Source organism: Mesocricetus auratus, unplaced genomic scaffold (genome assembly GCF_017639785.1).
Source record: "Mesocricetus auratus isolate SY011 unplaced genomic scaffold, BCM_Maur_2.0 Super-Scaffold_6730, whole genome shotgun sequence".
Lineage (NCBI taxonomy): Eukaryota > Metazoa > Chordata > Mammalia > Rodentia > Cricetidae > Mesocricetus > Mesocricetus auratus.
The window spans coordinates 30,553,980-30,580,177 of record NW_024429184.1 but is presented as its reverse complement, the minus strand read 5'-3'; the positions used below and the strand labels follow the sequence as shown (position 1 = coordinate 30,580,177).

The 26,198-nt window shown below is 37.2% G+C and overlaps 1 long non-coding RNA gene across 1 annotated transcript; it reads left to right on the top strand.

Annotated features, from left to right (window-relative positions):
• The first annotated feature begins 4,478 nt into the window (after positions 1 to 4,478).
• On the top strand, positions 4,479 to 15,734 carry LOC121137836. The gene is made up of 3 exons (XR_005875110.1): positions 4,479 to 4,561; positions 7,424 to 7,626; positions 14,686 to 15,734. It is a non-coding gene; the product is annotated as an uncharacterized LOC121137836 (long non-coding RNA).
• Positions 15,735 to 26,198: the final 10,464 nt, after the last annotated feature.

The following is a 26,198-nucleotide window of genomic DNA, read 5'->3' as shown; positions in this document are numbered from 1 at the left end:
CAAGGATTTTTGGAGTAATGTTTGTCCAATTTGGACAGCATATTGTCAACAGTCAAGACAAGGGCATTTTCTTACTCAATGACTACTATATTGTTACTGCCAGAAGTAGACATGTCTCACTTTTATAAAAAAATACCTATATATTAAAACATCTGAAATTCAATATTCTGGAGATCTCTGAAATATTTTAATATGGCTTATCTTTCAAAAATACATCTCTGTTGACTTTGAAAACATACCTAATTTGATTACAAGCTCGATTGTAATAGGTGACTGATTATACCTACCTTTCCTTACTATCTTACATAGTAGGTAATAATTTTCAAGGACTAGAAATTTGCATTACATTGAAAAATGATCTGTATAGGTATACCTTGAATAATATTAGAAACATATGTATAGTATACACTAACCAATTAATTTCAAATTTGTATCAATATACAATATTTATATATAAAATACAAAAAAGTCTAATCCAGAGTTAATACTTAAAACCAGTCATTACTTTTTAAGAGTACATTCAGCTGGGCGGTGGTGGTGCATGCCTTTAATCCCAGCACTCGGGAGGCAGAGGCAGGCGGATCTCTGTGAGTTCGAGGCTGGGCTGGACCGATAGCCTCCAAAACAATACAGAGAAACCCTGTCTCAAAAAACCAAAAAAAAAAAAAAAGAGTACATTCAATAATCTACCATTTTATCTTCTCATATTTGGATCTTCCCTTTTTACTTTTCTGATGTGGGAAGTCCTGTGATTATGTCAATAAAGCACTGTTGGGCCAATAGGAATCTAGATAGGTGGGAATAGGAGTTGAGGAGGATTCTGGGAAGGAGAGACACGGAGAGTCAAGATGTAACGCCATGGGGTAGGTAGCCCGGAACTATTCTCCGGTAAGAGAAATACTTAGATTAACAACTATGGGGTAATTACTTAAGTCAGAGCCAGCCAGTAAGAAACAAGCAAGGCAAACAGCTTCATAATTAATATAGCCTTCTGGTGTGTTTATTTGGGACTGATGCGGCTCTAGAACCAGGCTGGCGGGAAGCCTTCTCTCAAAGAAAAAGGCTTCTCTTTACACTTTTCAGATTATATTCAACAATCTACACTTTCTATCCTATAACATCTGTATCCCCCTTCTAAATTACAAACTGTTTGGGCTATTGCTCAGTTTTATTACTAACTAGTTATTACAACTTATACATACTCATAATTCTTACCTACATTTACCAACATTGGTTGGTACCTTTTTTAGTAATGTATTCTTATCTTCCTTCCTCTGCTACTGGCTAGTGACTGTGTCTCTGCCTTTCCTCTTCCTAGAATTCTCTCAGTCTGGTAGCCTTGCCCATACTTCCTGCCTACCTCAGCATTTTATTAAATTAGTATGAGTGATAAATCTTTACGGTAAATAAGAACCTTATCCATCATTTCCACCTTTTTTCTTTTCAAAACATGAACCCTGAATATAATCCCCTTTGTTTTACTTTTTTCCTGACCATTTTCTATAACAATTTGTACCCAACTGTAACCAATCTATGAAACAAAGGTAAACACCCATAGTCCATTCTTTGGGAAACTGGGTGTAGTTTTCTAGGCTACTTCCTGCTGACTGGGGGCACTGGTAAACTTATGGGAAAATTCACGATTATGTTTAAGTCCTTACTGGCATACTCTGTGAGGCTGGGTCATCTCAACCAGCATCCTTAAAACATCTCTGGAAGCAAAACTCAGAAGAATCTGCAAAAGAGGTGTTTTGAAATGCTGAATCATCTGGGTCCTCCATTCCATTTGGAGATGTTTTAGGGGTTCTGCCTCTATCAAATGTTATTTTTCTAATGCAGAATGAATTCACAGTCTCTCATTTCCTGTGGTAACAAAACAAAGCCTCTTTCCCAAAATAACATATCATTTGATATAAATTTTGAAATAAGAAATTTTCAAAATATGTATGTTGGATTAATCCAGCAACAATTGTAATCAAGATCTATTGACAGCTGTTGCTTCTTCAGAAGTCAATCAATTCAAAGATGACATAACATACAGTATCAAGAAGATCTCTCATTTTCCATTATTATGTAGCCTTTAGTACTCTAATTCCTTTATTTTTATTTATTTATTCATTGGGGGTGTTGAGACAGGGTTTCTCTGTGTATCTTTGCTTGTCCTGTAACTCAGAATTTAGACCAAGATGGCCTTGAAATCAAAGAGATCAGCCTGCTCCTTTCTCCAGAGTCCTGGCATTAAAGGCATCTGCCATCACACCCACCTACTCTATTTCCCTTTTAAGCACTTTCTCTATCCATTTTCTTTTCTCTTCCAGGCCTATTTATATTTTCAAACATACTATAAAACATGTAATTTTTTCATCTGAATCAGTCTTTCTGTATATCTCTATCTTTTTTATGGTCATTTGTTTCTTTAATATTCTAAATGAATGGCTAGGATTAAAGTGGTAGCTGGCTATCCCCATTCCTTGGCTTCCTGAGAGTCTAGCTTCATGGCAAACGTACTGGTGGAAGTCATGTTTACTGCCATGCCTCCCCTGAGCTTCTAGGTCCATGTAACCGCAAGAAGCATGCTACAAACAAACAAACAAAAATATTTACTGTGTGTTAGCAGGGCATCTTAAAAGAACCTTGCAGTTTTTATTGCTAAAGCTGTCAGGAAGCCTCTCGTAAAGGAGCTTGCCTCTAACAAACAAAGTCCACCATAGAAAATACTACTACCACAAAGCCATGCTTTGTTCTGTTCCTTTTTGTTTAGAACCCTTTTAAAACTTTTGTTAGGTTTTACTTGGAAATTCCTGCCAAATATTTGGGTGCCACTTGTTAATGGAGGTTGCTGTCCTGCCCTTTCCTGCCCATTCCTGCCTACAACCATTCAGTCTCAAATAAATACACAGAGGCTTCTGTTAATTATAAAATGTTTGGCCTATTGGTCAGTCTTATTAGTCCCAAGCTCATACAATTTAAATTAACCCATAATTCTTATCTCTATTTACCCACATGGCTTGGTACCTTTTCTCTGTATGACATTCTCATATTGCTTCCTCTGCATCTGTCTGATGACTGCTTTTCTGCCTTTTCTCTTCCCAGAATTATCTTAGTCTGGTATCCCTGCCTATACTTCCTGCTTGGCTACTGGCCAATCAGCATTTTATTAAACCACTATGAATGACACATTTTTACAGTGAAGAACAATGTTATCACACATGAAGTAACTAATACCAAAGGCCCATTGAAACACACAGAATGAAGCAATCTGATGTAGAAACTTCCTAAAATATGTAAATATGTGTCTATAAAAAGAGTGGATGCAGAGTTATTCTATAATGGTGCAACAGTGCATTTGTTAGAAATGTCAGGAATGGATTATTTCTTTTGTGAAAGTGGACAAATGAGTTTCCCTAGATCCCCAAATTTATAGGCTGTTGACAACACTGTTGTTTGTTCTCCAGACCTGATAGTAAAACTCTATTACTCAAGTCACATATATTGTCATACATAGTCACACAGAATGGATGGAACGAACTAATACTGCCCTGAAAGCTTCACCACTACAACTTTACTTTCACAATAATGGAAACTATGCAGGATCCTCTGCATAATCCTAGAGAAGAAAAGTTTCCATCATCTTACCCAGCTTTGGACTCTGAGAGTTACAAAAACAAGAGCAGCTTGGTAAGGCCTATCCACTGGTGCAATATTTTCATGAACATCATATGAGCAACTACTCATTTTCTGATTGCCTTAAGACCTGATCACCTAGGTGGCACCCATTTCTGACACCATTATCGAGCATAAACTTGTGCTAGATAGACAGACAGATCATAGGCCCTAAAGGAGGATCAACAACCATTTTGCTAAATGGATAAGTAGTAAACTGATTCCCAATTAATGGCTTCCATAGATTATTGCATTTATCAATCTTTATCTGCAAAGCTTCTTATTGTAGTAGATAGTGAAAAACAATGACTCAAAATAAAGGTTATTGGACATTAAAGTGTTACTTAAGGGGTTTTTACTGTATTTGTTCATAACATTCTTACCAAAATGTCAAATAAATGTGTGAAATCCCATAAATCTCAAACATTTTAAATTATTAGTGTTTCACATAAAACTACTTTCTCTTTTCCAAATACAATGCAGTTTATTTTTAGTGGCCATTATTAGACGTTGTTATATAAAATCACATTAATAAGACTTCATTTAAAACTATGTCATACTTAAACACTTATGGATAGATAATAAAATGTCTGGGATTAATCTGTCAAGTCATCAAAATCTTACAACTTAAGTCAGTTTTTCCAAAACTGATGATGAATCTTGTAAGCTTAACAACCATCTCTAGGTGTTCGAAATAAATAACCTCATATTAATTTATAAATATACATCTATTGCGTACACTCTGTTGTGAGTCTTCACAATTATTTCTTTGTTGATTCTAAATCCAGAAATAGATACCAGTAGGCTGAGCTATTGTTACATTGCCAGCTGCAGCTGCACATTCTCAGAAATAGTGAGGGAATAATTGAAAACTGCACCATAAGAGGTCCTTATAAAGGTAAGGATGTTGTCTTGCATGTCGAAGAACCCCTGTCACACCACCTGCACCTGGATTCTCAGAAGGCACACTTTATTGTAATTGACAATTATATAGTTGTAAAATTTCTTTATCATGGGTATATAGAAGAATATTTTGGCTACTTGGAGTTTTTGTTGTTGTTATCATTTCTGTATTTACTTGTCTTTGAAATTAGTAAAGAAAATTGGCTATGGCTTTTTTTCCACAAAGTTTTTGTTCTAAATTTAACATCTTTATGTGTGTATACCTGTGTTTTAGAATAAAATTCCATACTGAAGGCATTTTTTTCTTTTACTGAAAATTAGTGAAACATAGAAATTCCTAAGCATGTTGAATAGGAAAGAGAAAAGGAAACACATTTGTATTTTTGTGACTTTTATAAATGAACAGGTTTCTTTATCACATTTCAATACCTCCTCTTGGTTGATTTCTGACTCCTGTACCTACTTATAGTCTCTTTCTGATTGTGCCTTTCAAATCCAGTATTCCCTTTTCCACTGTGCTGTCACCCGTCTATTCCCCTCCCAACATCACTCCTGTAAATCCATCTTTCCTCCGCTCCTCATGTCATACCCAAACACCCACAAAAATACATATGTAATAGTGTAATGATATGTATATATGTAATATAAGTATAGAATAATTGAATTTATGATTCACACATTATATAAAGCATTTAATATTTATGTGTCTGGGACTCTTTTTCTTGACTTATTATACATTTCAGTTGCCCCCATTTTTGTGGAAAATGCACGAACATTTTTCTGTGTCGTTTAATAAAATTCGATTTTTCCATGGACCACAGTTTCATTATCCAGTTAAAGGCTAGGCAGATTCAATTTATGCATATTCAAGTATTTTTGTAGTAGAAGACAGTTTTTTGAATACATATCCATGAGTGAGGTTAACTATATAATATTATAGTTTTGTATTAGGTTTTTGAGAAACCTTTGTATTGATTTTCACAGAGCCTATACAAGTCTGTTTACCCTTGTACAGTAAATGAGTGTTCTGCTCTCTCTGAATCTTTGCCAGCAGACTTAGTCAATTGTTTTCTGTGAAAAAAGGCCCTTCTAGTTGGTGTGAGATGAAATTGCCAAAAACTTTAATTTTCATTTCCCTAATAGTTACAGATACTGAGTACTTTAAAAAATATTTATAGGCTATTTTTCTTCTTTTGAGAAGTGTTTTTAAAGTGATTGATCTGTATTTTTATTGTTTATTTTTATTTTAAAATGTTTTAAATAGAAATAGAATTATATTGTTTTCTCTAATTCTTTTCCACAGTGTCTCCTAGTATCTTCCCTCAAACCAGATACATTCTCTTTTGTATCATTTTCTTTTATTTTAGATTCATATGTAGGTTTTTGTAAATGTAATTGTTATTTGATCTAAATAATAAAAACCAGGAGTCAGATATAGAAGAAAACGCTGAAAGATCAGAGAGAAGATCGAACAAACTAAACCACCTTTACTCATTAGCTTCCCAGAACAAAAGAGAGTGAGTTCCTGTTGCTTCTTGCTTATATCTTCTCTGCACCCAGTCATTTTACTTCCGGTCTGTCTGTACAGACCTTCTGACTTCTATGGTTAGCTAGTGGCAAGCTCCATCCTCTGATCTTCATACAAGATGTATTTGTACAAACATGATATCACCCCAGGTTTTTGTATTTTTTTAAATTTAAGCCAAAGGAATTATGTGGAGAAAAAAAAGGAGAGAATATCTTGGGTTTGTTTAGTAGTGTCAGTTTTCTTATGTATCATTAGGGTTATCATTTTTGTTTTGTTTTTTTCAGTGTACTGTTCAGCCAGTGAATATACAAAATGTAATTAAATGGCATAAGACATTCCCAAAGCTTGAAATTTAATATTCGTCAATAATCTTCCAGAAAAACTGCTACATTAATAAAAGTGTTTTCTTAGGAAGAGTTTTAATGCTATTTGTTATTCAATTGCTTTTATCTTATTGAAAATATACTTTTTCATACAATATATTCTGATTATTTTTTCTACAACTCAACTCCTCCCAGTTCCTCCCCACCCAGAGTCACACTTTTTGTGTCTCCTTAGAAAACATACAAGCCCAGCCTGGTCTTTTTAAAGTGAGGTCCAGGAGAGCCAATGATGCTATGAAAGTAACAATGTCTCAAAAAAAGAACCAAAAAGGAAGGAAAGGAAAGGAAAAGAGAGGAAAGAAATCAAGCATCAAGGACCTTGGTTCTCAACCTTCCTAATACTGCAACCCTTTACTGCAGTTCTTCATGTTGCAGTGCACCCCAACCATAAAATTTTTTTGTTGCTACTTCATAACTGCTTTTTGCTATTGTTATGATTTGTACTGTAAATATTTTTTGGAGCTAGAGGATTTTCAAAGGGGTCATGACCCACAGGTTGAGAAATGCTTATCTGAATAATAATAATAATAATAATAATAATAATAATAAGAAGAAGAAGAAGAAGAAGAAGAAGAAGAAGAAAGAAGAAGAAGAAGAAGAAGAGAAAATTTCAGAAGAGAACCAAGCAAAAGAAAACAGTTATGAGACATCCAGATGCCAATGAGTTTGTTTAGTTTTAGACATCTATTTCTGGCCTTGGTGTCTACCCTTAAGAGTGGTTTGTTTCCCTAGTAAGACTGTCTTGGAAAAATTAATTTCACATTTGCAAATGATTGCCAGTTGGAACTACTTTCTGGCTTAGAGATGGGGAGTGTGTCCCCTTCTCTCAGATCTGGCATGCAGTTTGGTACAACCCTTGTGCAAGCTGCTACAATCTCTGTGAGTTCATATATGTGTTTGTCCTACTTTGTTTAGAAGTACCTGATTCCTTTGTATCTTCTTCTAGCTCCTACACTCTTTCTGCTGCCTTTTACAAAGGGTTCCCTGAGCCCTGAAGGGAGGGATATGATGAAGACATCTTGCTTAGGTCTGAGGGATCCAAGTTCTCCCATTCTCTGCATATTGTCTTGTGGTGCCTGCACCATGAGCAAATCCGAGGTATCGGGAAATGAACAACAAGACATCCAGCTGTTTGTGCTAAGAGAATGGGTGTGTATGTCTTTATTGCAAGTGCTAAGAGGTCTCTCCCTTTGTAGAGAGGGAGTAGTCTTATATACAGGCTTATAGCACAATGGAAAAACCCCAGGTGGAAGAGATCATGCATGTTTTCCTCGTGCTAAATGTTGATGTCAGTTAGGCAAGGCTGGGGCAGTAAGCCAGGACTAGAAAACAGGATACAATTGAACTGCAAAACAGGATGTACTTTTTGGCTAAATGGCAACTCACAGAGATCCCATGGGGACTGGGACCCAACATTGTCTGACTGTGGATCTTGGTATTTGCTCCCATCTCTTACAGACAGAAACTTCTCTCATGAAGGCAAAGCAAGGCACTGATATATGAAAATAGCAATGTGTTATTAAGAGTCTTATTGCCAAGTTCCTGTATTATAACAATAATATTTATTTGTCCCCTAGATCCCTGGCCTAGCTAGTCACATGTTCTTGGCCATGCAAGCATGCCTGTTTATGGGTTCCATCTCATGTAGTGTATCTTAAACAAAGTAGCATCTTGGGTGGTTACTCCCACAATATTTGTACCTCTATTCCTCTACTCAACCAGTTTAATTTGCAGGTTACTCACCATTGTAAATCAGTAGGATTCTTCTGGTTTCATCTTTAATTGTTTCTTTTGGTAGACTACAGAGTACCTTTCGGTATGAAAGACACTAACATTTACTGATAAAGGCTCTTTGAGGGCATCAAATTGACTTCTCAAAGTTCAGTGAGTTGTGTAGCAGTGGTTCCTTGCTCTTACGGAGATCAACCTATAGACTTGGCAAGAGCATGTGTTACTTAGAGGTTCTGATGAGATCCCTTTTGCAGATATGATAATAAAATATACTCCACTCCTGATACTGGTAGTTTTATTTGGTGACAGTAGATGTCCAGTTGGGGCTAAATCTCCCTAATAATTTGGTGATTTAATTTAGAATGCTTTCACACAGGTATATATTTTAGGAAGGTCCTACTGTATTAGGTTTCTTTTTTATTTAAATTAGAAATAAGCTTGCTACACATGTAAATCACAGTTCCCTCTGCTACACTCATCACCTGCCAACCACCAACCACCTCAACCCTCACCCAACTCCAAATATGCTCCCCCGGGAGACTGAGACTCTCCATGGGAGATCTCCAATGTCTATTATGTCACACAGGGCAGGACCTAGGACCTCCCCCATGTACCAAGCCTGAGAGAGCCTCCCTCCATGTGAAATGGGCTCCCAAAGTCCATTAGTATAAATATTGATCTACTACCCAAGGCCAAGTATGTTGCAAAGGCCTTTTCACTGACATTTAAATTTAGGGGGTCTGAACAAGTCCTCTCAACCATCAGTCTGGGGTTCATGTGCTCCCCCTTATTCACCTGTTTCTGTGTGTTTTGCCACCCTGGTTGTGACACCTTTGCTCATCACTCCTCCCTCTCTGCAACTGGGTTCTAGGAGTTCAAATGAGTGTTTACCTGTGTGTGTCTGCCTCCGTTTTCATCAGTCACTGGATGAAGGCTCTAGGATGGCATATAAGGCAGTCATCAATCTCATTATTGGGGAAGGGCTTTTAAAGTAGCCTCTCTACTATTGCTTAGATTGCCAGTTGGTGTCATCCTTGTAGATCTCAGAAAATCTCCCTAGAGCCAGAACTCTTCTCAAACCTCTAATGACTCCCTCTGCTATTGTATCTCTCAACCTGCTCTCTATTCTTCCCCTGATACAACCTTCCTGTTCCCCCATGACCCCCTCTCCCCCTTCTTCTCCCTTTCTCTTCCCCCTTACTCCCTATACCCCTCCCATGCTACCAACCCTCTCAGGAGATCCTGTCACATTCTTCTTCTCCGGGGTACCATGCATATCTCTCTTAGGGTTCTCTCTATTTCCCAGACTCTCTGGAGGTGGGACTGTGTAAAATCCATATATGAGTGAGCACATAGCATGTTCGTTTTTTGTGACTGGGTTACCTCACTCAGGATGGTTTCTTCTAGTGTCATCCATTTGCTTGCAAAATTCAAGATTCCATTGTATAAATGTAGCACATTTTCATTATCCATTCTTCAATTGAGGGGCATCTAGGTTGCTTCCAGATTCTGGTTATTAAAAATAATGCTGCTTTGAACATAGCGGAACAGATGTCCTTGTTGGATGAATGTGAGTCTTTTGGGTATATGCCTAAGAGTTGAATTTCTGGATCTTGTGGTAGACTGATTGTAATTTTCCTGAGGAATCTCCATATTTATTTCCAAAGTGGCTGTATCAGTTGTCACTCCCACCAGCAGTGGAGGAGTGTTACCTTTTCTCCACTTCCTCTCCAACATAAACTATCATTGGTGGTTTTTATTTTAGCTGTTCAGACAGGAGTAAGATGGTATCTCAGAGTTGTTTTGATTTGCATTTCCCTGATGAACAAGGATGTTGAGTACCATCAGCCATTCCAGACTCCTCTATTGAGAATTCTCCATTTAACTCTGCAACCCATTTTTCAATTGGATCCTTTGGTGTTTTGGAGACTTGCTTCTTGATTTCTTTGTAAATTTTGGAGATCAGCCCACTGCCAGATGTGGGGTTAGTGAATATGTTTTACCAATCTGTGGGCTGCCTTTTTGTCTTGTTGACTGCGACTGCATCATTTGCTTTATAGAAGCTTCTGAATTTCAGGAGGTCCCATTTATTAATTGTCATTCTCAGTGTCTGTGCTACTGTTGTAATGTTCAGGAAGCTATATATTATGCTGTTGAAGATCTTTTCAGAAGATTTTTGCATTACAAAGATCTTGAAGTATTTATTTCAGCATCTCAGGCTTTAAATTAAATCTTTTTTTCTACCTTAAAATGTAAGTGAATATGTGTTTTTCCAGCACTGTTTGTTATCAACTAAGATGTAGTGCTGAAACATTCAATCACATTCACACATTTTAATTATTCTTTTTGCTAAATATGAGAAATTTGTTGAGATGTCAATGATGTCAAGGAAAACACAGGCCTCCTTCTACCTTAAAGGAACTCTCAGATGTGCTCACACTGTAACAGAAAGAAGAAAATTGAAGGTGGTGTTAACAGGAGTAGATGATATTTCTAATTCTAAATAACCCATAAAAAGAACCCAAGCCAAATGAAGCCTATAATGTTTTTCTTATGGAACACTATCTTTGTCCCTAAAATTAAACACAATTAAGGAGAGTACTGGCAATATGATATTCCAGTTATTTGGTCACAAAAGCAAAAATATTATATATTTAAAGGAATGTGAGAGGAATATACAAACAAGCTAAAAGAATTGAATATGATCTCATAAAAGGTAGACCGAGAATGAGAAATTCAATTTTGGGTAATTGTGGTTTGCTAAAATCTTTCTCAAACAAAGAAGAAAGTTAAGAATAAGGAAAGTGAAAGGAAGTAATGATGGAGAGAATGAAAAAAGATCAGATACTTATGGAATGGTAAGAAATTCCAGTTCCCATCTTAGCATCTTCACTAATTATTCATCTATGATCTAAACTTCATTAAGGGATTTATTCATGTTTTGTTAACTCTGTAACATTACTTGATGCTTTCATGAATCTAGTGTGTAAAGCAGATATTTTGCAATTTTCTGAAATCAGACAGACCAGCTAACTCTCCAGAGACCTTACTATGGACAGTGACTCTTTGGGGGCTAGAGAAACACTTTTCTCGCGTGACTGTTATTTAAAAGTAGCTGGAGATAAGAGATTATTACTAGAAGATACACAAGTAAAAGAATTCTATCTTCCAGTTGCTTCCTCACTGGAGATTCTACCACTGATTAAGCTAACTATAGTTCACAGAAAATTCTTCTCTGTAATGTTCTTTGCTGATCTTTAATTGTTCATTCTAATTCATAATGTACTTGTAGTAAGACATTTCTTTTCACTGCTTTAGTAGAGTGGTTAGAAATAATGCTCTTAAACACACATTATTTTTGGTTACATTTTAAGGTAAACAGTGACAATGCTGAAACTAAGGGAGGACTTTCATGACTTCTATACACTGACATCTTGACCTAACTTGCAAAAATGGTTCAATTTATGCAATTATAACTTGAAAAAGCCCGAGAATAGCTAAACTAGCTTTCCAACATAATATGATCTGGTACCACTTGTACTATAGGCCTGCTGGGAATTATTTGATTAGCTTAATTGAGGTGTAGAGACATGACCATTGTGGATGGCATTATTAATTTGAATGAGATCAAAGACCATATAAAAATGAGAAGGTAGGGCACAAACTGCTTCTTCACTGTGGATATAGTGAGATTTTTAGGTTTTGTATAAAACCTCAATATTTCATAGACTTTTGATGTTTCCAGAATATTGCCAAATTCCACCAGAAAAATCAAAGATTCTCCTTGCATGAATTTGTACCAATATTTTATTATGTAATCTGTTTGTTCAAATATGTTTTACAATGTCTAATACTACATACTCATGAATACCCACATATTTCAAAATTGTTTCTGCTCATGTGATCCTGTGACTGCAAGAAAGCTAAGCATTTCTTTTTAATAACCACTATTTTGTACCACTAGCCAGAAGCTATTAGATATTGTTAGCTACTGGGATAGGAAGTGTCTATGTTCTCTAAGAGAATAGCCCGTGATGACTTGATCATCTTCTAATGTAAGGCCATGAACCTGAGCAAATTTGGTTAGCACTAACTGGTCTGATTATGAAGAAAAAACAAAAAAAAATAGCACAAGTTGGTTGGTAGGGAATGGACATGTGAATCTGGAGGGAGTTAGGAGAAACAGGGTGAATACAATCAAAACATAGAAGTTTCTCAATGTAATAAATAAATCAATTAGTTAACATGCTACATATCTCTCAGTTACTTTTCCCCTTTACTAAGAAAAATTACCCTTTTGAAAACCACTTTGAGGACAAAGGATTTGTTTGGGCTCACAATTCAATGTAACAATTTATCCTTTTAGAGAATTTATAGCAAGAGATTGAGAAAGTCAATGACAGTACCACCATGCCAAAGAGCACAGATAAGTAAATGCTTGTGGCTATATCACCTACTCATTTTTGTGCACTCCCAGATCACATCTGAAGGAAGTACACCACCAACAATGAATGTGTCTTTCCACTGTAAGTCCAACCCCTGAGACACACAAATAGCCAGGTTTCTCCCCTGAGTACCTCCAACTTCTGGGTTCCACTCACAGACCACTCTATGTGCCCTAAATGACAGACGTAGCTCCCAACCCAGAGAGTAAAATTCTTAAGCTCTGGACTAGAAAATCTAGCAATCCCGACCCTGCATTTGCACCCTAGAAATCTCTGTCCCCATGAAATGCTATTTTAAAATTGTCTTCTGATCAGTTCTCTGGTGTTTCCCACACAGGAATATGGCTTATGAAATTTGCAATTGTGATTAAGTCTTTTACATCATATCTAAATTCTCAGAATTCTGAGAATGGACAAGGTATCATAAATTTATTTTCACTTAATCAAACCTTTCAAAACAAAGTGCCCCTTTCCAGATGGGACACCATTCCCAATACTGAACCATTCTGAAAACAGGTACAGGAACTTCATTCCATGTTGCAGACAGAACTACACTGGCATTTTAGATATTCGAACCACAAAGGCATTTTTATACATTGATTTAGCAGTTTATTTGATTTCTAATTCCTGGGTTAATCTTTTTCAAGAGAAAGGAGCTTCATATGTATGTATGTATATATGTATGTGTGTGTGAGTGTGAGTGTGTGTGTGTGTGTGACATTTATGACACACATTAAAATATTCATTAGTTCCCCTCTCTCCACATCCTCTCCAGCATAAATTGAGGCAAATTCATACAACAAGGGCATCTGCTCCACTATGTTCATAGCAGCATTATTTGTAATAGCCAGAACCTGGAAGCAACCTAGATGCCCCTCAACTGAAGACTGGATAGAGAAAATGTGGGACATTTACACAATGGAGTATTACTCAGCAGAAAAAAAAACAATGGAATCTTGAAATTCGCAGGTAAATGGATAGCACTGGAAGAAACCATCCTGAGTGAGGTAACCCAGTCGCAAAAAGACAAACATGGTATGTACTCACTCATATAAGGATGTTAGACATAGATCAGGATAGTGCTAGTCTGCACTTCCACTGATAGAGAGTCTGGGAAACAGGAAAGAACCTAAAAGATATGCATATATGCATAGTACCCAAGAGAAGAGTATTGAGACAAGATCCTCTGAATGGATGGGGAACACAGCGAAGGTAGGGTGGGGAGTGGGAGCTGGGAAGAAGAGAGGGGGTGAAGAGGAAGAGAGTTGGTCATGGGGGAACAGGAAGTTGATTGGGTGGGGGTAGAATAGGGGGAAGAGGGAATCATAGGATAGAAGACAGATCAGGCACCAGAGTGACCTCGAGTGATCTAAAGGGATAACACCAATTGGCAAGCTAAGCAATAGTGGAGAGACTACCTCGAATGCCCATTCCTGATAATGAACTTGATGTCTATAACCATCCGGGAGCCTTCATCCAGTGACTGATGGAAGCAGAGGCAAACACACACAATTAAGCACTGAACTGAACCCAAGGAACCCAGTGACAGAGAGAGAGGAGTGATGAGCAAATTGGCAAAGAATGGGCTGGCAAAACCAGCAGAGACAGCTGATCTGAACAGGGGAGTGTTCTAGGACCCCAGACCGACAGTGGGGAGGCCAGCATGGGACTGATCTGGACCCCCCCAAATGTGAGTGTCAGTGAGAAGGCCTGGGCAACCCATGGGGCCCTGAGCTGTGGATCAGTGTCTATCCCTGGTATACAAACTGTCTTCATGTGCCTATAGCACAAAGAGAGATGCTCTCTCAGCCTGGACTCTTAGGGGAGTGCCTTGACCCTACCAAGAGTAAAATGACAGACTCTAGATATCCCCTATGTGGAAGGATTTGGCAATAGGGTGGGAGGGAGGGGGGGAAGGGGAGTGTGGGAAGAGGGGAGGGAGAGGGAACTGGGATTGACATGTAAAACAAGCTATTTAAAATTAAAATAAAAATGATAAAAATATTCATTAGTTCACTATTCCTCCCTACAGGCAAATAGAGAAGGAGGAGAGCAACTGTGAGTCTGGGAGCTTCAGATCAAGGGTTCACATAAATGCTGCACTCTCATTTCCAGGTCTTTACCTGTGACCATGTATACTGCCTTTCCAGCTGCCTCCAGTTATGATTCCTGTGCCTTGTTATGGGTTTGTTTGTATGTAAAGGATAAATAATATTCTTAATGATGTCCTGTGTATTTGCCAAGTTTGCACCACAGAACTTATGACAGATTTTGTGCTTTATTTCAATTCTCTAGAATGCAAATTTCTTGGCCGTAGTATAATAACAAAAGACAACTTATCTAAATATAGGCAAATATTTCTTTATGTTTAAAAGAAGTTTTCCAAAGTTAACAAATCTAAACCAAATCCCCCAATCAAAGCCCTGAGAGATCAGCACAATTCAAGTGATATGGGTGTGGAGGCTCAGCCCACACGTGGATTAACTGTGCTATCACAGAATTGTCATCCCAAGAGTCATTTTTTAGAAGAGCAAATTTGGCTCTCAGCATTACTGGCCTTTCCTGGGCTCCTATTTGTCTTTCCTCATTTTATTTTTCTTCATCCCTTTTTTATAGGTGAGGCAACACACAGGTGCTTGCCAGATAATAAATCCTGAATGTTGAAATTCCAAACATTCAGAGTTATAAGAATCAAATTTTTCCTATGTAGAAATTATCCAGTCTGTGGTATTATCTCATAGTTGAATAAATGACAAAAGAAGTCATCTCTTTTATCTCTTCCTTGTTCCATTCTTGTATACTGCATGCAAACCACTGACATGCTAGTTTGTACCCCAAGGATGGTTATGCTTGATTCTCAACTATTTGCTACTTTGAATGAAATCCCAAACCCAATGGGGCTTTCAGAAAACCAAATCACAGTAAGTTGAATGCCATCTAGAAAACATTACACTAGATGAATAGAAACAAATAATCAATAGCTTTTCTCAAGATTATCTGTCTTTATGTGTGTGACTTAGCCAAACACTTTGTCATAAATTTGGCCATCTAACTCAATAAAAGAGCTCCACTTTGTTACCAGCTGTGATTACTCATATTGCTTATGTGATTACTGATATTGACTGTCAACTTTACAGTCTCTAGAATGGTCTAGGAAACATACATTTGGGCATGTCTGTGCTGGAGTTTTCAGATTGCATTGAGATGTGACGACCTACTTAACTGTGGACAGCAAATTCCAATGAGTTCTTTCCCAGGCTGAACTAAAGGAAAAATAAAATGGAGTTCTAGAACACATCTTTGTCTTCTCCCTCCCTGCATATGCAATGTGACCAGTAGTCTCCTCTTCCCTGCTGTAATTGACTATATCACCAGAATTTATAGTAAAATGATCACCTCCTTCATTAAGCTGATTTTGACTGGAATTTCATCACAGAAATAGAAAACATAACTATCAAAAAATTTTTATGTATTATACTAGAGGGGGAAAAGATTTGAATAAAATGGCTTGGTATAGATGAGTTTGTAAATGTAACAGTAAGTTGTGGTAGAATCTGAAATATCCCCTGAAGCCTCATATATTAAAGGACTAGTTTAAATGGCAGGCTTTAGGGAGTGGTTGGATCACAAGGGCTCTGGCATAATGGATATTACAGTTCCTTAGGATTTATAACATGATGACCTTCTAAATATGGAGTGTAATTGAAGGATGTGAGACAATGTGGACTTATCCTACAAGGTATAATCTGAACTTGGTTCTGCTTTGAGACTAAATCTTTCCTGGTTGCCATGAGACAAAGAACTTTCTAGTACAAAACACCTGTGCTATGTCTTTCTGCCTTGCCACCTAATAATAAAAGACATATGAATAATAGGCCAAAATCTTTGTAATTATGAGCTCAAATGAATGTTTTACTTCTTATTCTTTTAAACTAGTCATTTTGCTATACATTTAAAAATTAGCATAATAGTTTGTGAAGCAGACTTTTGGGAGTTTTATTCTATAAAAGGCACTTTCAAAAAGTAAGTCATAGCTTTAAAGAAACAGACGTTTTGTTCATCTTTTACCTAAAAATTATAATGATAAATATACAACCCTTCACATAAATCAGAGTATTACGTATCTCTAGTGTAACAGGCAGCAAACACTTAATCAAGAAAAAAAATAAGCTTTCCTGAGTGTTCTAATAGGCATTAAGGGGGAAAAAGGAAACAAACAAAAAACAGATCCAGTTGAGTGATTTCTTATTGAACCAGTTTGTTTTTGATGCCAAATTTACTTAGAAAATCACTTTCTTTCTAGGAAGTTAGTAAGCAGCTAGAGAATGCCACTTAATTATCCCATTAGTGCTTGTATTTAGTTTTCAAGTCAGCCAAAAGATGCAACAATGCTAGAGTTTATTTCCATGTAAAAACATTTCCTGTGCCCAATTACATGGTGAAAAGAAGGTAATGCCTAATTGTCTATTATTTACAATCTTTTCCGTTGCTACATTGCTGTTTAAAATTTGGGAGTTTGGCACATTGGGGTGACTAGACTCTTAGGTACTAAGATACAATAACCTCTCCAACATTATCTAATAAAATAAGTTGAAGAAATTCAAATGGATTTTATGTACCTAATTTAATGATTATTTAATTTAAATTTTGGTGTCACTACAATAGTTCTCATTCTTTTTCAATGAGCCATTGGTTGCCATTTCAGAACAGTAAGTTTTTTCCTAGTTTTAGATTCTTTTCACAGATATACCAGCAGGTTTAAATGTAAACAGCTGTTGAAGCTTTAGATTTCATAATTTCTGTAGGGCCTTGCATTATATAAATTTGATTTATTTTTTACAACATAAGTTATAGATATTGGAAATGTCTTGGAGACCATTAAAACACACTAGGTATCATCATGACTATTTCTGCTGTGAAATAGTTGCCACAGTATGGTCAATTATCAAACAGTTACAGAAAATAACTCAGTTTTTTACATAGAAAAAATATATTAATTTTATTTACTACACATTAATGATTTACACTACATATATTTTCAACTTGTCTCTAAATCTTATACATTGAAATTCTACTTCCTACAATGTAGTAAAAATGGCAATCCTGCCAAAAGCAATCTACAGATTCAATGCAATCACCATTAAAATACCAGCACAATTCTTCACAGACCTTGAAATAACAATAATCAATTTTGTATGGAAAAACAAAAGACCCAGGATAGCCAAAAACCTGTTCAACAAGGAAACGTCCGGAAGCATCACCATCCCTGACTTGAAGCTCTATTATAGAGCTATATTCCTGAAAACAGCTTGGTATTGGCACAAAAATAGACAGGTAGACCAATGGAATCGAATTGAAGAACCCTAATATTAATCCACACATGTATGAACATCTGATCTTTGACAAAGAAGCTAAAAACATATAATGGAAAAAAGAAAGCATCTTCAACAAGTGGTGCTGGCATAACTGGATGCTGGCATGTAGAAGAATGCGGATCTTTCCATGTCTATCGCCATGCACAAAACTTAAGTCAAAATGGATCAAAGACCTCAACATAAATCCAGCCACACTGAACCTCTTAGAAGACAAAGAGGGTGGTACCCTTGAATGAATTGGTACAGAAGAAAGCTTCCTGAACATAATACACAGGGATGATCTCCAAAATATATAAAGAACTCAAGAAGCCAGTCTCCAAAACACCAAAGGGCTGATCTCCAATTAAAAAGTGGGCTACAGAACCAAATAGAGAATTCTCAATAGAGGAGTCTAAAATGGGTGAGAGGCTCTTGAGAAAGTGCTCAACATCCTTAGACATCCGGGAAATGCAAATCAAAATAACTCTGAAATACCATCTCACTCCTGTCAGAATGGCTAAAATCAAAAACACCAATGACAATTTATGCTGGAGAGGATGTGGTGAAAAGGGAACACTCCTCCACTGCTGGTGGAAGTGCCAACTTGTTCAGCCACTTTGGAAATCAGTATGGAGATTCCTCAGAAAAATGGGAATAAACCTACCACCAGACCCAGCAACTCCACTCTTAGCCATATATCCAAAGATGCCCATTCATACAACAAGGATGTCTGTACCACTATATTCAAAGCAGCATTATTTGTAATACCCAGAACTTGGAAGCAACCTAGATGCCCCTCAACTGAAGAGTGGATAGAGAAAATGTGGTACATTTGCACAATAGAGTACTATTCAGCAGAAAAAACAATGGAATCCTGAAATTTGCAGGCAAATGGATGGCACTTGAAGAAACCATTCTGAGCAAAGTAACCCAGTCACAAAAAGAGAAACATGGCATGCATTCTCTCATATATGGATTTTAGACATAGATCTGGGGAGTGCCAGCCTACAATCTCATGGCCAGAGAGTCTGAGAAAGAGAACCTTCATTCAGTGGCTGATGGAAGCAGAGGCAGACTCCCATGGCTAAGCACTGAGCCAAACTCAAGAAATCCAGTGACAGAGAGGGAGGACTGATGACCAAAGGGATTAAAACTGGGCTGGTTTAACCCCCAGAAACAGCTGACCTGACAAGGGTTAGCTCTTATATCCCAGACTGATGGCTGGGAATCCATCATGGGACTGATCATGACACCCTGAATGTGGGTGTCAGTGAGGAGGCCTAGGTAATCTATTGAGCCTTGGGTAGTAGACCAGTATTTATCCGGGGACTACAAATGGACTTCAGGCTCCCATCCAACAATGAGATTTGCACTCTCACACTGAACTCTTAGGGCAGGGTCTAGGCACTGTCACGGATGAAATGATAGACTATGGATACCCCCATGGAGGGCATCCCCCTCCCTGGGGAAATCAGAGGATATTAGGGAGGTTGGTGGGAGGGCACGGGAGGAGGGGAGGGAAACAGAGAGGGACCTGGAATTGACATGTGAAGGAATCTTGTTTCTAATTTAAATTTAAATTTAAAAATAAAAAAGTATATATATATATATATATATATATATATATATATAAAGAATTCCCAATTCCTAATGTAAAAGAATTAAGAAGAGCAGCCAATGGTTTGCAATGTGTGCATTCTGTTTGTGGATCTCTCACAAAAAGGTCACCACATTATTTTCTACATCTTCCTACCATGTGCTAGTAATAAAGGGCAATAGTGTTAAGGAAATATAATAAAGTTTTAATTAACTTGCATAATTTTGTGCCATTTCCTTTTTCAATATGGTTATTTTTTATCATCTAATTAGAAAAGATATTTTTCAAAGATGCGTTGCACTTAAATGTAGCAGTAGGGACACAAGAATTGACCAGCAGAGTGAAGCCTTGGTGGTGTTCTGTTCCTCGGTCACCAACATGCAGAAGTATAAGAAGCAGATTCTATACTTTAGAAGCTTCCCAGTTGATAATACTTTTTCAGAGGAGTGAAATTCTACTATGACTGAAACCCATTCTAAGCATTTGAGTTCTAAGCACCCAGTCAAATGTCAGCAATGTAGAGGTGGGAGAGTTGCAGTCTTACCTAGACAGGTAGTTGCCTTTTTTTCTGACTTCTCAGTAACAGTAAATGCATTTAAAAATTTGCATTCCTTGGGTAGGATTATTCTGCCTTATTTTCTTAATGCTACACTGTGGGCTTGTTAGTATCTCTTTTATCTCATCCTTCAGCCAAAATTAAACTCAAGCAAAAAATATGATAGTCAAGGAATATTATAAAGCCGCAAAGCAAACTTCCATGAACAGAAAAAGATACTTCTATAGGTAATATTAAACTGCACTTGTGAATGAAACTTGGCATTGTGTAATGGAACTAGATAATTAAACAAAACAAAACAAAAAACCTCCTAGGTAGGTGGAATGGTAGGCAATCAAACTAAGATGTCTCTCTCATCTATCTATGTGAAGTACCCACTTACAATTGCTCTCTTGAGGTCTCTTTCTGATTTATGAATGCTATCTTTCTCTAGCATCTCTTTTTCCCATGAGTTCACTCAAGAAGCAGGATCTTCTGCTATGGAATCAGAGAAAACTGTAAACTAAATAGGAAACCATGTTTCTTTTTTAAAATTAATTTTATTTAAATTAAAAACAACCTTATTTTATATATCAATCCCAAAGACAGTCACATCATTTAGGCAAGACCTAGGCACTCCCACATACCTAGGTTGAGAGAGTAACCCTCCATAGGGAATAGGCTCCAGAAGTCCATTCAAGTACTACCACTGCCAGAGGCACCATAGGGTGCCCACCCCGCCCCCAGCTGACATCCATATTCAAGGACTCTGATTCTGACTTATGCTGATTACCCAGCTGCCAGTCTGGGGACCCTGAGCTCCTACTAGCTCATGTCACCTGTTTCTGTGGCTTTCCTCAGCCTGGTCTTGACCCCTTTGCTCATCACTCCTCCCTCTTTGAAACTGGATTCAGTTAATTCCATAGCTGTGAATCTCTGCCTCTGCTTCCTCCAGCTACTGGATGAAGGCTCCAGGATGTCATGTAAGGTAGTCATCAATCTCGTTATAGGAGAAAGACATTTAAGATAGCCTTTACACTATTGCTTAGATTCTTAGTTGGGGTCATCCTTGTTAATCCCTGAATATTTCCCTAGTGCCTGATTTCTCCATAAACCCATAATGGCTCCCTGTATTAAAGGTATCTCTTTTCTTGCTCACCTTTTCTGTTCTTTCCCCCCACTCAATCATCTTGATCCCTCATGTTCTCCTCCCTCCTGCTCTTCTCCCTTCCTCTTTATTCTACCTCCCTCTGCTATCCCCCATGCTCCCAATTTGCTCAGGAGATGTCCCACTCCCCTTCTCAGAAGTTAATGTATGTCTCTTTTAGGGTTCTCCTTGTTTCCTAGCTTATCTGGGGTTATGGATTATAGTCTGCTTATCTCTTGCTTTATGTCCTATATACTTTTATGAGTGAGTACATACTATGATTATCTTTCTGTGTTTTCATTACCTCACTCAGGATTGTTTCTTCTAGTTCCATCCATTTGCCTGGGAATTTCTTTCATTATTTTTTCCCACTGAGCGGTACTCTACTGTGTAAATGTACCTCAATTTCTTTATCCATTATTCAGTTGAGGGACATCTAGGGTGCTGCCAGGTTCTGGTTATTACGAATAATGCTGCTATGAACAAACTACTGGATAGTCAAAACAACCCTGTATATAAAGGAACTTCCAAGACATTATTATCCTTGAATTCAAGCTCTACTATAGGCTGTAGTAATGAAACCTGCTTGGTATTGGCACAAATACAGACAGGTAAAACATTTGAATTGAGTTTAAAACTCTGGTATATTAGTCTACACACCTAGAAACACCTGATTTTTGACAAAGAAACTTAACTTATACAATGGAAAAAAGAAAGCATCTTCAACAAATGGTGCTGGCATAACTAGATGCAGACATGTACAAGATTGCACATAGATCCATATCAATCACCATGCCAAACACTAAGTCCAAATTGATCAAACCTCAACAAAAATCCAGCTACACTAAAACTCTTAGAAGAAAAAGTGGGAGATATCCTTGAAAACATTGGTACAGGAGACAAATTCCTGTACGTAACACCAGTAACACAGACACTGAGATCGACAATTAATAAATGGGTCCTCCTGAAACTGAGAAGTTTCTGTAAGGCAAAGAACACAGTCAACAAGAAAAAAAGGCAGCACACAGAATGGAAAATGATATTCACCAACTCCACATCTGACAGAGGAATAATTTCCAAAATAAGCAAAGAACTCAAGAAGTTAGTGACCAAAACACCAAATACTCCAATTAAGAAGTGGGATACAAGACTAAATACAGAATTCTCAATAAAGGAATCTAAAATCGCTGAAAGACCCTTAAGATATTGCTTAACATCCTTAGTCATCAGGCAAATACAAATCAAAACAATTTTGATATGCCATCTTAGACCTGTCAGAATGATTAAAATCAAAAACATCAATGACGGTTTATGCTGGACAGGATTTGGAGAAAAGGAAACCCTCCTCCATTTCTGATGGGAGTGTAAACTTGTACAGCAACTTTGGAAACCACTATGGCAGTTTCTAAGTAAAATGTGAATCAGTCTACCCCAAGATCCAACAATTCTACTCTTAGGCATATACGCAAAGGACACACATTCATACCTGAAGGATATCTGTTCAACTATGTTCATAGCAGCAAACCTTGTTTCTACTCAACACACACATCTCCCACCTGATATTCAAGTTTTGTGATAGCGTAGCAACAATTGAAAGCAGCTTCTTGGATTTTCATATTTCCCATGGCTACCACAATTCTCCCCAGGAACCATAATGGTGTGTGTAAAATCCTGCTGCTATATAATGGAGCTTTTCCAGTTTCCTATTCAAGAGGCTATTTCTCTTCTGCTGTGATCACACAGAAGGAACAAATTTTCATTCATTTCTGTTTCCAGATCTTGAGGAACATTGTTTCCCAAGGCAACTGAACCTTAAAGTACAAAAATTGATTGCTCCCCTGTATCTGCTTTCTCAAATGTTGGCAAGGGAAATTGACTTCTAGTCCTTCCTTTATCATCTAGGAGCTATGACACAGGTATTCACATCTGATTTGACTTACTTCCTGCTCTTCTGCTCTATTTTCCATGGTAATAAACATGAGACCTTAGTCCATATAGTGACCATTTACTCTAGATCTCAAAAAAATTGTTAGAAATAAGTTAGAAAACAAGTAAATATAAAATTCTTCCACGATTGATTCTTTTTACCCAATTGAGAAAGAATACAAGCAAAGGAAAATGTTAAACTACTCTACAATCACCAGATTCCAAGCAACGGGATACACAGCAAACAACACTTTTAAGGTTTGAGTGTGAAATTCACTTGGTAGGTGACAATTCAGCAAAATTTCTTTCACTCTAAGTTAAACTTAGTGAAATCGTAAGTTTATGAGGTTTACATGTGAGACCATTTGTGACTCAAAGAAAGGTTTATTTGTAGAAGGACCACGAAACAATTTCAAGTATCCAAAAGTTGAAGTTTCCCTCTAAGTTGTTTACTTAATATATAACACAGGAGACAGTAGAGGCCTCATAAAATCCATGACTTTGCCAAGCATGGTTGTACATCTCAGCACTCAGTAGGAAGAGACAAGTGGATCTCTGTCAGTTAGAAGCCAGCCTTGTCTACAAAGTAATTTCCAGGACAGATAGGGCTATACAAAGAAACCCTTACTCAAAAAAGAATTGATGACTTTCTTCTCCATTCCATGACAGAATATTAATTTGGTTGATCTCATGAGATTTTCATGCAGGTAATCATCGATGATCTGCATTAAGAAAGGAAACATCAGCTGGGCAGTAGAGGCACATGCCTTCTATCCCAGCACTCGGGAGGCAGAGGATCTCTGTGAGTTCCAGGCCAGCCTGGTCTACAAAGCTACACAGAGAAACACTGTCTGAAAAAACATCAAAAAAGGCAAAATAGTGTTTATGAAGGAAACATACTACATGCTATGATTATAAATTGATAGATTTTAATACCCTTTTATGTTGTCATAACAACTATAATTCCATGTCAACATATCCAGGTACATGGGTGACCTCTTTTTGTGGCTGTTTGAAATAACAAGTGGGTGTAAGCAAGAGCAGACTGTGAATACATACATACATCATAGTTCCTAGAAGTTGATTTGTTTATGGTTCAGAGTGTAACTGTGACTTCATGTTCATTATTTATGGAATTATAGAAAACTTTACCACAATACTATTCATCATGGACCATGTCAGAATACAGAAACCCCTTATTGCACTTATACTGCATTCCACTTAAAAATATACATGCAAATATAATACATAATAAACATTTCATTTGCATATTGCATGTTTTGCATTAGATATTAGATTTCCTTAGGTTTCTGTAATTCCTAGATATAAATAATTATTTCCTTGATGGAGTAATAAGAGATTGAGAGGATATGTGTTTACTTCCAAACAAAACACAAATCTTAAAATGCCTATTTGAGATTTCCATGTAAATAATTACTTAAAATTTCTTCAAATGGTGTAACAAAAGTTTTATTGAAGGGTTTGTTGTAATATGAAAATAATCTAAAAATTTTCATACCCTAGCAAGTTATCAACCTGGCACTCAATAATTTCCAAACACACTTACAGAGATGATGATAAGTTACAGAGAATTCACTAAAATCATTTTGAAAGGTACTAGAGAAAGTTACACACCACAGAGTCATGCTCAGAATTTATTTAATGCATCACCTTCTCACTCTTAACTGCAGAATATTTCCATAATGGATTTCTGTTTGTCACTAGAACATAAAGAAATAAAATAAAAATAAAATGAAGTTAAAATAAATTAAATGAAACTGAAATAGAGGATAACAGTTTCCATTAGTATGATACAACAGACCAGCCTACATCCAGACTTCAAAACAAGGGGTGGAAACTATCCACAAAAACCACAAGCAGCACACTGTAAAGTCATTTATGGTGATGACAAACAGCACTGTTCTACTCAATATGCTTCGGGGTGTTGCCATATGAGATCACGAGACAGGAATTTCAATTCTGACTGAATCATAGATAGCCGCCAATGATTACATTCTCTTTACACACAGGATGGTTTCCAATAAAGTTCATGAAGTGGAAAAACAGAAGAACACTTTTGTTTCTAGGTGACTTTAAGAGTTAGAGAGAAAAAAGAAAGAAACCGTAGTTCAAAAGGACTTTGCTCACATCAGAAAACTGTGTTCCTTTTGTTCATGCATGGCTCTTCTCTGAGACACTTTCTTACAGACACCTAGATAGGGGGCAAGACGAAGAGAAAGTGAACTGTGAATGTGAGTAAGCCACCCTCAGCCTACTCTGTGTGGGCAGGGAGGTCACCTCTGACAGCTGTCCATCATGTGTGAGGAGGGAGGTCACCTCTGACAGCTGTCCATCATGTGTGGGGAGGGAGGTCACCTCTGACAGCTGTCCATCATGTGTGAGGAGGGAGGTCACCTCTGACAGCTGTCTGTCGCTGTGTGAAGAGGGAGGTCACCTCTGAAAGCTGTCTGTCACTGTGTGAGGGGGGAGGTCACCTCTGACAGCTGTCCATCCATCCATAGTACCTTCTTAAGGAATTTGGGAAACAGGAATTCTTTGTGTAGAAACATAAAGAATTTGTGTTCTTTCTTTAAATTAGAACTTGTGTCTTCTGAGTTTTGTCCATTTTTCACTCACTGAGGACTATATCAGCCTTACTAATGTAGGGGAGTCATTCTCCATCACACCGTAGTAACTAGAGGCTTATTCAAGAAGAGACTAGAATTGCCAATTGCATATTCCGTGCCATTAAGCAAGGCAATGAAAATTCAACTGTATAGTTGATCTGATGAGAAGAGGGTACTGGTCATATTTATGCATTCCAAAATTACTCTAGTAATTACTAGTTCCTCCCTGTATTTACATTACAAAATTGTCTTTCATAAACTATATGCTCATAATAGTCCTCACTTATGGCTCTCCAGTTACTGTAGAAAGATTTTTAAAAGATTCTAGAGAAACATCAACCTGAAAGTGTCCTCATTCT